General features: G+C 42.9%; 1 protein-coding gene across 1 annotated transcript in view; it reads left to right on the plus strand.

Annotated features, from left to right (window-relative positions):
- The first annotated feature begins 392 nt into the window (after positions 1–392).
- The window catches only part of SIN3B (SIN3 transcription regulator family member B), a 73,428-nt gene continuing 62,149 nt past the window's right edge, over positions 393–11,671 (plus strand). Inside the window, exon 1 of the mRNA XM_040321142.1 lies at positions 393–500. The gene's annotated coding sequence lies outside the window, so the exon portion shown is untranslated. The remainder of the gene's footprint in view (positions 501–11,671) is intronic.

Raw genomic sequence — 11,671 nt, forward strand, 5'->3', positions numbered from 1 at the left:
AGCTCTGCTCAGGATATGTACAGCACAATGATGTTGCTGCTTCTTTTACAAAGTAATATCCGAGTTTGCAAAGGCATTTGGGGCAAACAAAATGGCTTTCTACTCTGTGTGGCTATTGAGAAGTACACTTGAATGAAAGTTTTTGCACTCAGAGTTCAGCCTTCTGCCAGAACTTGTTCCATGTTTGTTCGTGGGTTTAGATACCCTTCGCGTGTATAACACATACCCAGTTGTACATTTCCAAACAACTGTTCCATAGACGTTCATTGAACTCCATAGGAGTGTATGAGGCGTACTGTATCCCCTCACAGCTTTGTACACGACACACCAGTCCGCTCTCTCCCAGCTCCTGCACGCGCCATGGATTTGTGTGCGCCGTGACGTCACGCGGCGTGCGCTGACGGCGGCGGATTTCCCGTCGTACCTTGTTGTGTCAATTTGGGAAGACTACGGTCGCTGTTTGGTGTCACCGGGGGAGAGCGGAGATGACAGCGGCTCCGGTAATGAGGGCGGCGAGGGGGAGGCCGAGGGAACACAATGCTAGTGATGGAAATAAGATGAAGGCACAATGGTGGAGAAGAGCGGAGATCGGGAGGTGCAGGGGGGAGTGGGGTGATGTGACAATGGAGTACAAAGATGTGTATACTGCCTGCGACAGGGAGCACAGAGGAGGGCTGAAGGGGAAAGTGAGGGGATACTCGGTGTACACAGGGTGAAGGAGAGATAGGAGCTGCAGGGACACACAGAATGGAGACACACAGCTGGCCTAGTCATGGAGCAGGAAACTTCTCTATTCTCTGTCTGATCAGATGCCACAACTAATGAGATCTGTGCCAGGAACCCTGATTTACTGTACGAGGGACAGCACATCACTTCAATAGATCTGTGTGTGTGTGTACTGTGTCTGATGAGATGACACTAGTGGGCATGCACAATACAAGCTAATTTAGGCCAACCATATGTGTTACAGTCTGACTATACAATGTCTGTACAAGCAACTTTAGATCTACCCAAAACTATATAATGTGAGCACCTACCTACACTATCCAATCAGTGTGTATCCAGTCAACGCAGATCCTCCCATTATGTACTTGTTGGTAGATTTATAGCAGGTTGTGAGCTCTAGCTCCACAATCGCAATCGTACCGGGTCTGTCTGATTTTTTACAAATTGAATTGGTTATATATGTTTGTTTTTATTTTACATATGAACCTACACTACACAATCTGATTATACAATTCTGCTCATTCAGTCAATCTTAGATCTACCCAAAACTATATAATATGAGCGCCTACCCACCCTATCCGATTGTATATTCAGGCAGGCTTACTTGTTGGTAGATCTAAAGACTATTGTACAATAAGATTGTAATGTGTGGTGAGCTTTATATCTACTATGTAGTACAGGGGCTTGTCTGATTATACTAGTGCAGGGGGTCACCAAACTTTTCAAAGGGCCAGTTCACGGTCCTTCAGATTTTAAAGCGGAATCTTTAAACCTGGCCTTAGGCTTGGTAGTCAGTGGGAGGAATATTACCCCATCATTGGTGTGTCAGTGGGAGGAATAGGGCCCCATCATTGGTGTGTCAGTGGGAGGAATAGGGCCCCATCATTGGTGTGTCAGTGGGAGGAATAGGGCCCCATCATTGGTGTGTCAGTGGGAGGAATAGGGCCCCATCATTGGTGTGTCAGTGGGAGGAATAGGGTCCCATCATTGGTGTGTCAGTGGGAGGAATAGGGCCCCATCACTGGTGTGTCAGTGGGAAGAATAGGGCCCCATCACTGGTGTGTCAGTGGGAAGAATAGGGCCCCATCACTGGTGTGTCAGTGGGAGGAATAGGGCCCCATCACTGGTGTGTCAGTGGGAGGAATAGGGCCCCATCACTGGTGTGTCAGTGGGAGGAATAGGGCCCCATCACTGGTGTGTCAGTGGGAGGAATAGGGCCCCATCACTGGTGTGTCAGTGGGAGGAATAGGGCCCCATCACTGGTGTGTCAGTGGGAGGAATAGGGCCCCATCACTGGTGTGTCAGTGGGAGGAATAGGGCCCCATCACTGGTGTGTCAGTGGGAGGAATAGGGCCCCATCACTGGTGTGTCAGTGGGAGGAATAGGGCCCCATCACTGGTGTGTCAGTGGGAGGAATAGGGCCCCATCACTGGTGTGTCAGTGGGAGGAATAGGGCCCCATCACTGGTGTGTCAGTGGGAGGAATCGGGCCCCATCACTGGTGTGTCAGTGGGAGGAATCGGGCCCCATCACTGGTGTGTCAGTGGGAGGAATCGGGCCCCATCACTGGATCCGTCAGTGGGAGGAATAGTGCCCCAAGGGCCAGATTAAGGCTAGCAAAAGACCACCGTTTGGCCACTGTATTAAGTGGAATAGGTTGTTTAGGTGTGTCCTTATATTGCATTTAAAGCTAGCAATGCTCATTACAATTTTAAAATACAAACTCTTTTATGGTGGTCAATAGGGTTGTCCCAATACCACTTTTTTAGGACCGGGTACAAGTACCGATACTTTTTTTTATGTACTCGCCGATACCGATTACCGATACTTTTTTTTTAAATGCAGCCATTTGTCCCTGGATGCAGCCATTTGTCCCTAGATGCAGCCTTGTGTCCCCTAAGATAAAGCCAAGCCCCCCCCCCGCCACTGCCGACAACTAGTTGATCAGCGCTGGGGGAACACAACAGCTTTCATTTGAATAGAAGCTGTGTGTTCCCCGCCGTGCCTCGTCATGTATAGACACTCCCCCTTGCCCGGGCACTTTGATAGACAGATCACCCGTCCAATCCTGGGACGGGTGATCTGCCTATCAAAGTTTCTGGGCAAGGGGGAGTGTCTATACATGAGGCGCGGCGGGGAACACACAGCTATTCAAATGAAAGCTGTTGTGTTCCCCAAGCGCAAATTAACTAGAAGTCGGCAGCGGCAGGGGACTTGGCTTTGTCTTAGGGGACTAGGCGGCAGCAGCTCTCCTCTCCTCCATACGAGGACTGCTCTGCCCCGCACTCCACCCCCTCTCCACCAGCTCTCGGGGGGGAGTATCGGGTCAGGCATCGGGAGCATTTGTGCGAGTACAAGTACTCACGCAAATGCTCAGTATCGATACCGATACTAGTATCGGTACAACCCTAGTGGTCATACACAGAATCATATTCTCAATGAAGTTACTCTGATCAAAAAGATTGTTTGATATCCCATTCACTTAGAGGAACGTAGCTCCCCCCCTCTTTACCTGTTATATTGGGTTCTCTTTAATAAGAAGGAAAAAACATACTTGCTCAGTAGATTTAGGGTTGGCCTGCAATGATCTTCTGTCTGGGTGTGAAGGTCTGTTTACCACACCACCATCTTGGTCCTCCCTGGCTAGCTGGCTGTTCTGGGTTCAGGCGGCCTGGCCTGGATGACATGTCTAGCTCCATCAACCAGCAGCTCTGGCTATTGACTCCCACAGCTTACTGGGATATGTCACAGGGGTCTGTCAAGGAGAGCGGGACTCGCTGTGGCTGGGGTTTATCAAGTGGCCAGGGCCATTGTGAAAAAGCAAAGAAATCCAAAAGAGCTCTCCCCCCTAAAAATAGAAACATTTAGATGGAAATATATAATCTCTCTATCTTACACATTACACGTGTGATGTCATCAACCACTGCTCATTGTATCTGAGTATCCTGGCGCATGTGGGAGGGTTAATTCATAAGGGCACCTCCCCTTTCAATTGCCAGATCATACTACATTTCCCATGAGTCCATGGGATTATAATGACATTTGTACTTGAGGGTGGGCGTCCCAAATCGGATAAGGAAAGTTTAAATTTTCTCAGCCTCAGAGCAGGAAACTGTCACTTTCAATGAATGAAATACAGACTTTGCTAGGAGGATGTGTTTGCATGGACTACTGATGGGTCAGGTATGTGAGAGACATTACACAGTTAAAGTATAACTAAAGACAAAACCTTTCTTAGTTTTGGATGGAGTGGAGAGGGATTAGAACACCTGTCAGTTTTTATTGCTGTGTGTACTCCTGTTAGGGAGATTCACCCTCTATATTTGTCCTGTTTACCTTTATCATTGAAAGTAAAAAGTACATGAAAATCTCAAATTTGGGTTGTCCCCAGAATAGTAATAGAGTGAAAATCTAATGGGGACATGAGTTCTGGTGACCTGGGGGGCCCCCCAGGGGATTCCCCTCTTTTACAGGGAGTTCCTCTCCCTTCCCTTTTTGGTTATGGAACAGGAAGTGAAGGAAAATTTTCCAAATGGGACACAGATGACAGCCCTCTCTGACACTTTTCAAAATGAAAAAAGAACAAACAAAAAAAAAAGATTTTGCCTATAGTTCTACTTTAAGCCTAGGTTCACACTGCTGCGAATTCAAAATCGCAGTAAAATGCGCGATTTCGCGGCCGCGATTTTGCCGTGATTTTGCCCCGATTTCGGACGCAATTTAATGTAAATCGCGGCCCGAAATCGCAAAAAGTAGTACAGGAACTACTTTTTGAAATCGCAGATGCGGCGTCGCACTGATTAGGACAGTGCCATTGCCGACAATTGCCGGCAAATGCCGCCAATTTGAGATGCGATTTGACATGTCAAATCGCATCTCAAATCGTTCCAAATCGTACCCAGTGTGAACCAGGGCTAAAATGTGATATTTCCCTGTAGTTGGGCTTTATTGGAAAGCTTTAGGGAAATTGAAGAGTGCTGTTGCTGACCTAATACAAATTCAATGTGCCTGGCTTTTGAGCTGTTTACGTGGCTTAGCCACTTTTTGAATCATGAGTCCAGGACAAGTATGCACATTTTAAGTTTTCACATGCTGTATGTTATTTAGTCTGTGACTCAGATTTCAGTCATCTGATCAGCATGACAGCCGGATAAATAATGTTAGGAATGGCAGCCATAATGTTCCATGCAGTACAGGTTTCCACCCTCTGGGTGATCAATGTACATTGCAGGGATTTTTAACAAACTTTACTGCTGATTCCTACCTTTTAGTTATTCTGAGAAAACAGCTGCTGCTTTCTCTGTGTTCATGTGTAGAGTGAATCTGTATGGGAGTGGTTTTATAATTCTCATTTAGCTGTACTTGCAGGGTTCTAATGAGGAAAGTGTCAGGGTCTGTATCTCTTTTAGATGGTATTTCCCTTTGGAAGTATCTTGCCAAAAATGAATTTTTCGTTGCAGGGGATGCCCAAAATCTGACTTAAATCTTAGTGCAGACTACATTTCTGGGGCGCATCTGTGTACAGAACACCTCCAGGTTGCCAAATTGCATTTCACAGAAAATTACAGCGCTGCGGGTTAAAAAAGGTGTTCAAATTGTATAAAAAAAACACACACACTTCATACGTTTGATTCTGTATGCCACCAGAATACAATTAAAACAAAACAATCTAAATGAATTTGAAGTGCAGACTTTCGGCTTTAATTCGAGGGGTTGAACATAACAGTACAAATTTTAGGAATTGCAACCATTTTTATACAGTTCCTCCATTTTCAGTGGCTTAAATGTAATTGGAAGAATGTATTGAGAGTCCTTTACTGGCAATGACTGCCTAAAGTCTGGAACCCATGTACATTACCAAAGATTGGGTTTCCCAATTTCTGATGCTTTGCCAGGCTCTAACTGCAGGTGTCTTCAGTTGTTTTTTGTGGGTCTTTCTGCCTTTAGTTTTGCCTTCAGCAAGTGAAATGCATGCTCAATTGGGTTGAGATCAGATGATTGACTGCTATTGCAGAATATTCCACTTATTTTCCCTTCAAAAGCTTTGCAATGTGTTTTTTGTTCATTGTCCATTTTGTTCATTGAAGCACCGTCCAATCAAGTTTGCTGTATTTGGCTGAATCTGGGCTTACAGTATATCTCAAAACATTGCAGAATTCATCTGGCTGCTTCTGTCACATAAACACCAATGACCCATTGCCACTAGAAGCCATGCCTGCCCATGCGATCACACTGCCTCCACCATATTTTACAGATGTGTGTTTTGGATCATGAGCTGTTCCAAGACTTCATCACACTTTTTTCTTCCCGTCATTCTGGTACAGATTAATCAAAATGCCCATACACACGATCAGATTTTCCACAGGGAATTGTGTGATGGCAGGATGTTGTCGGATAAACCGTTCGTTTTTACGCTCCATCGGACAATTGTCGGAATTTCAAATGTGGGACAGCATGACTTTAATTTTCCATCAACAAATGTGTGATGTTGGATTATCTGATCATGTGTACACAAGTCCATCTGTAAAAAGGTACAAACACGCATGCTCCGAACCAATGCTAACCATAAGACAACATTAGCAGAAGTTGCCCAAAAGGTGACGCTAAAAACCTGAAAAACTACGTAGTTTAGTTTTTGTTGGCCAACAATTTTTTGCTGTTTGTATGCAATACAAGATCATGGCCAAAGCCCTTCGCACAAAATTCTACGGCTTTATCCGGTAGAAATCCCATCGTGTGTACCAGGCTTTAGTTTCATCCCTCCAAAGAATGCTTTTCAAGAATGGGTCTGGCTTTTTTGGCTAAGTCTTATCTGGCTTTTCTATTCAGGTTTATGAATGGTCCCTCTGTATTTGCTCTCATGTTCTTTTCTCAGAATATACCAAACTGTTGATTTGGCCACTCCTGATGTTGCTGCTATCTCTCTGATGAATTTGTTTTAAATTTTGAAGCCTTACAATGGTCTCTTGAAAAAGGGGGAATGGCTATTCTCAAGAGCTGTAATTCCTAAACCCTTACTCTGATTTGGATGTACATACCCTCAAATTAAAGCTGAGAGTGCACTTTCAGACCATTTTCTATTAGCTTGAATATGTTTTGGTTATGGTCTATATATATATATATATATATATATATATATATATATATATATATATATATATATATATATATATATATATATATATATATATATATATATAATTTCTCAGTAATATTATTTAATTATTTTTTCCCTCATGAAAGTGGAGTTATCATATAAAGAGACACAGCCACCACAATACAGAAGTGGAAAGAATTTCCCCTGCGATAGAATTTTTTTTATTTTTTTTAACCATACCTGATCTGCTGCCTGCTAAACGATTTGTTGTAATCGATAGGAAAAGGACATGTTAATTGATCTAATCTATAGATTGGTTTGTTTTTTGCATTTTGAGCTTCTCTAATCATGGTGCTAGAGGTCAAACTTAGGTTTCACCACTTCAGGTGAACAATTTCTGGGTGCTTTTGCTCTGCATTTAAGAAAATCCATCATCATAATTAAGCAGGAGGTAAGATGGTTTCTTAGGCCCTTTCCAACAGCGAATCCGCCTGTTCAGCAGGCTATCTGTCTACTGATCCCCGCTGAGCAAGCGGATGACAGGTCTGTATCGTATCAGATGTCAACGGACACATGTCTATTGCCACTCACCACTCCATAGAGGGCAACCAATGGTCCGATAGGGTCCGCCTGTGTGAAAGGGGCCTTATTCAGTTCAAGGACTTGTTTTTACTTACGAATTTGATGTTCGGAAGGTAGCCTCAAACTTTGCTGAGGCTCATTAAGTCCGCTGTGGCTCCAAACAGCTCAGACAAAGCTGAAATTCACGGACATTCCGATGGTAGCCTCGAACTCCGCCAAGGCTCACTAAGTCAGCTGTGGTTGCAAGCAGCTCAGACAAAGCTGAAACTCTCAGACATTCCGATGGTAGCCTCGAACTCCGCCAAGGCTCACTAAGTCAGCTGTGGTTGCAAGCAGCTCAGACAAAGCTGAAACTCTCAGACATTCCGATGGTAGCCTCGAACTCCGCCAAGGCTCACTAAGTCAGCTGTGGTTGCAAGCAGCTCAGACAAAGCTGAAACTCTCAGACATTCCGATGGTAGCCTCGCCATTTCCGAGGCTCCCATGACACCAGGAGCACAGCGTGTCTCTCCACAATCAAAGGATCCTCTCAGTTTAGATGGTCATTACATTTACTTAATTGGTAAATAAGCCTATACATCTCTGGACAATTCTTTTCAACCCTCCAATAGAGCCAACTACCTCAGGATCAACTTACTGTGAGTAATCCACGTCATTTTTTGTTATTTGAAAACGGACGGATATAATTGCTTTTGGTCGGAATATTATGGAGCAGAATATATAAATTATCCTATGATTTCTGACCTGCTGGCTAATATTTAGCAATTTGTGACTTCCTTCCTGGCCCAACCCATATATACAGTGCCTTGCGAAAGTATTTGGGCCCCTTGAACTTTGCGACCTTTTGCCACATTTCAGGCTTCAAACATAAAGATATAAAACTGTAATTTTTTTTTGAAGAATCAACAAGTGGGACACAATCATGAAGTGGAACGAAATTTATTGGATATTTCAAACTTTTTTTAACAAATTAAAAAACTGAAAAATTGGGCGTGCAAAATTATTCAGCCCCCTTAAGTTAAAGGAGCAGTAAAGGAATTTTTTTTTTCTGAAATTACTGTTTACAGGGTATAGAGACATAATAGTTAACTGAGTGCTTTTAAAAACGATTAAAAATAAATAAACATCAATCATATAATGTACCTGTAGTTTAGTTTCGTTTTCAAACTAGTTTCATGTTTCTGTGAAGTACAGAGACACACAGAACAAAAACAAACAAACACAGGGCAGTGTTTGTTTTTAAAATAAATCTGATTGGTTCTGAGGAGTTTTAGACACACATGAGCCAGACAAGCAAGAAGTGTGGAGATCAGAGAAGGATTACAGCTACTTCAAAGCAAAAACGAACAATGAGGACATGAAACCAGGACTGCAGTAAGGTAAAGGAAGCTATTTAGCTAAAAAAATAATTCCTTTAGTGACCCTTTTTAATACTTTGTAGCGCCACCTTTTGCTGCGATTACAGCTGTAAGTCGCTTGGGGTATGTCTCTATCAGTTTTGCACATCGAGAGACTGAAATTTTTGCCCATTCCTCCTTGCAAAACAGCTCAAGCTCAGTGAGGTTGGATGGAGAGCGTTTGTGAACAGCAGTTTTCAGTTCTTTCCACAGATTCTCGATTGGATTCAGATCTGGACTTTGACTTGGCCATTCTAACACCTGGATATGTTTATTTGTGAACCATTCCATTGTAGATTTTGCTTTATGTTTTGGATCATTGTCTTGTTGGAAGACAAATCTCCGTCCCAGTCTCAGGTCTTTTGCAGACTCCCTCAGGTTTTCTTCCAGAATGGTCCTGTATTTGGCTCCATCCATCTTCCCATCAATTTTAACCATCTTCCCTGTCCCTGCTGAAGAAAAGCTGGCCCAAACCATGATGCTGCCACCACCATGTTTGACAGTGGGGATGGTGTGTTCAGGGTGATGAGCGGTGTTGCTTTTACGCCAAACATAACGTTTTGCATTGTTGCCAAAAAGTTTGATTTTGGTTTCATCTGACCAGAGCACCTTCTTCCACATGTTTGGTGTGTCTCCCAGGTGGCTTGTGGCAAACTTTAAACGACACTTTTTATGGATATCTTTAAGAAATGGCTTTCTTCTTGCCACTCTTCCATAAAGGCCAGATTTGTGCAGTATATGACTGATTGTTGTCCTATGGACAGAGTCTCCCACCTCAGCTGTAGATCTCTGCAGTTCATCCAGAGTGATCATGGGCCTCTTGGCTGCATCTCTGATCAGTCTTCTCCTTGTATGAGCTGAAAGTTTAGAGGGACGGCCAGGTCTTCGTAGATTTGCAGTGGTCTGATACTCCTTCCATTTCAATATCATCACTTGCACAGTGCTCCTTGGGATGTTTAAAGCTTGGGAAATCTGTTTGTATCCAAATCCGGCTTTACACTTCTCCACAACAGTATCTCGGACCTGCCTGGTGTGTTCCTTGTTCTTCATGATGCTCTCTGCGCTTTAAACGGACCTCTGAGACTATCACAGTGCAGGTGCATTTATACGGATACTTGATTACACACAGGTGGATTCTATTTATCATCATTAGTCATTTAGGTCAACATTGGATCATTCAGAGATCCTCACTGAACTTCTGGAGAGAGTTTGCTGCACTGAAAGTAAAGGGGCTGAATAATTTTGCCCAATTTTTCAGTTTTTTATTTGTTAAAGTTTGAAATATCCAATAAATTTCATTCCACTTCATGATTGTGTCCCACTTGTTGATTCTTCAAAAAAAGTTACAGTTTTATATCTTTATATTTTTGAAGCCTGAAATGTGGCAAAAAGTCGCAAAGTTCAAGGGGGCCGAATACTTTCGCAAGGCACTGTATCATATGGTGCTCTTTTCTAAGTAAACAGTTTACAACATTAACCTGGTTGACAGCTTGTAGATCTTTGTATATGCGCTAATGGTAGTCTGAAGTGTGTTCATTTAAACCGTTATTGGGCTAACGCCACCATACCTAGCTTTTCTCCCATCCTTAATCCCATGTATATATGTCCTGGTGTAACTTTAAAACTGTTGTGATTCATGTCCATGTATAATTTATGTACCAGATACCATCATCCTGGATGATCTCGAGTCTTGAGGTTTACGAAGTCTGCAGGGTGTCTGCCTAATCTATTCATCAGCTGACTCCGCCGAAGGACATATTGGAACCCTCTTTCCCTTGATCCTGCCAGTTTAGCCTTCTATTGTAGACCGCCAACTGTCTTGAAACTTAAGACCATTTATAGACCATCTGAAATATTGATGCAATTGCTTGTCTGTGGGTGTGCACACCTGTGGCTACTTGTTCTTATTTGTTTTTAATTCTATATTATCTGCCCATTGTCTTTAGGAATTTTTGTACATCATGTTTTTAACTATTTAAAGGAATTTTCTATAGGGTAAAGACGCTGTCTGCCTTTATCCCTTGTCCTCAATTGAACTTTATGGGACTCTCCCCCTCTCTCTCTGTTTTTTATACCCGCTATCCAAGTTCAGGTCAAAGGGAAAAGGCGCCACCCACCCAGGATGAGTCGGTATCCCTTTTCAAAAGTGTTCTGAATGCAGATGTCAGTTAACACACTGGCCCTTTTGGATCTTTCACTTTTTTCCCTTGATGCATTCTATGCATTAAGATAAAAAGCCTTCAGTGTGCAACCCCCTACCTGTCATGCTTTTTTCTATTACAAGGCATGTTTACATTCCTTGTAATAGGAATAAAAGTGATCAATTTTTTTTTCCCAGTGTAAAAAATAATAAAATAAGACATTTTTTTTTTTTTTTTTAAAGCTCCCCGTCCCGACGAGCTCGAGCGCAGAAGCGAACCCATACGTGAGTAGCGTCCGCATATGAAAACGGTGTTCAAACCACACAAGTGAGAGGTATCGCCACGATCGTTAGAGCGAGAGCAATAATTATAGCCCTAGACCTCCTCTGTAACTCAAAAAATGCAACCTATAGAATTTTTTAAACGTCGCCTATCGAGATTTTTAAGGGTAAAAGTTTGACGCCATGCCACGAGCGGGCGCAATTTTTAAGCGTGACATGTTGGATATCATTTTACTCGGCGTAACATTATCTTTCACAATATATAAAAAAATTGGGCCAAATTTATTGCGGTCTTATTTTTTAATTAAAAAAAGTGTTTTTTTTTTCCAAAAAAGTGCGCTTGTTAGACCGCTGCGCAAATATGGTGTGACAAAAAGTATTGCAATGATCGCCATTTTATTCTCTAGGATGTTAGAAAAAAAATATATAATGTTTGGGGGTTTTATGT

The sequence above is a fragment of the Rana temporaria genome, chromosome 1, assembly GCF_905171775.1.
Source record: "Rana temporaria chromosome 1, aRanTem1.1, whole genome shotgun sequence".
Lineage (NCBI taxonomy): Eukaryota > Metazoa > Chordata > Amphibia > Anura > Ranidae > Rana > Rana temporaria.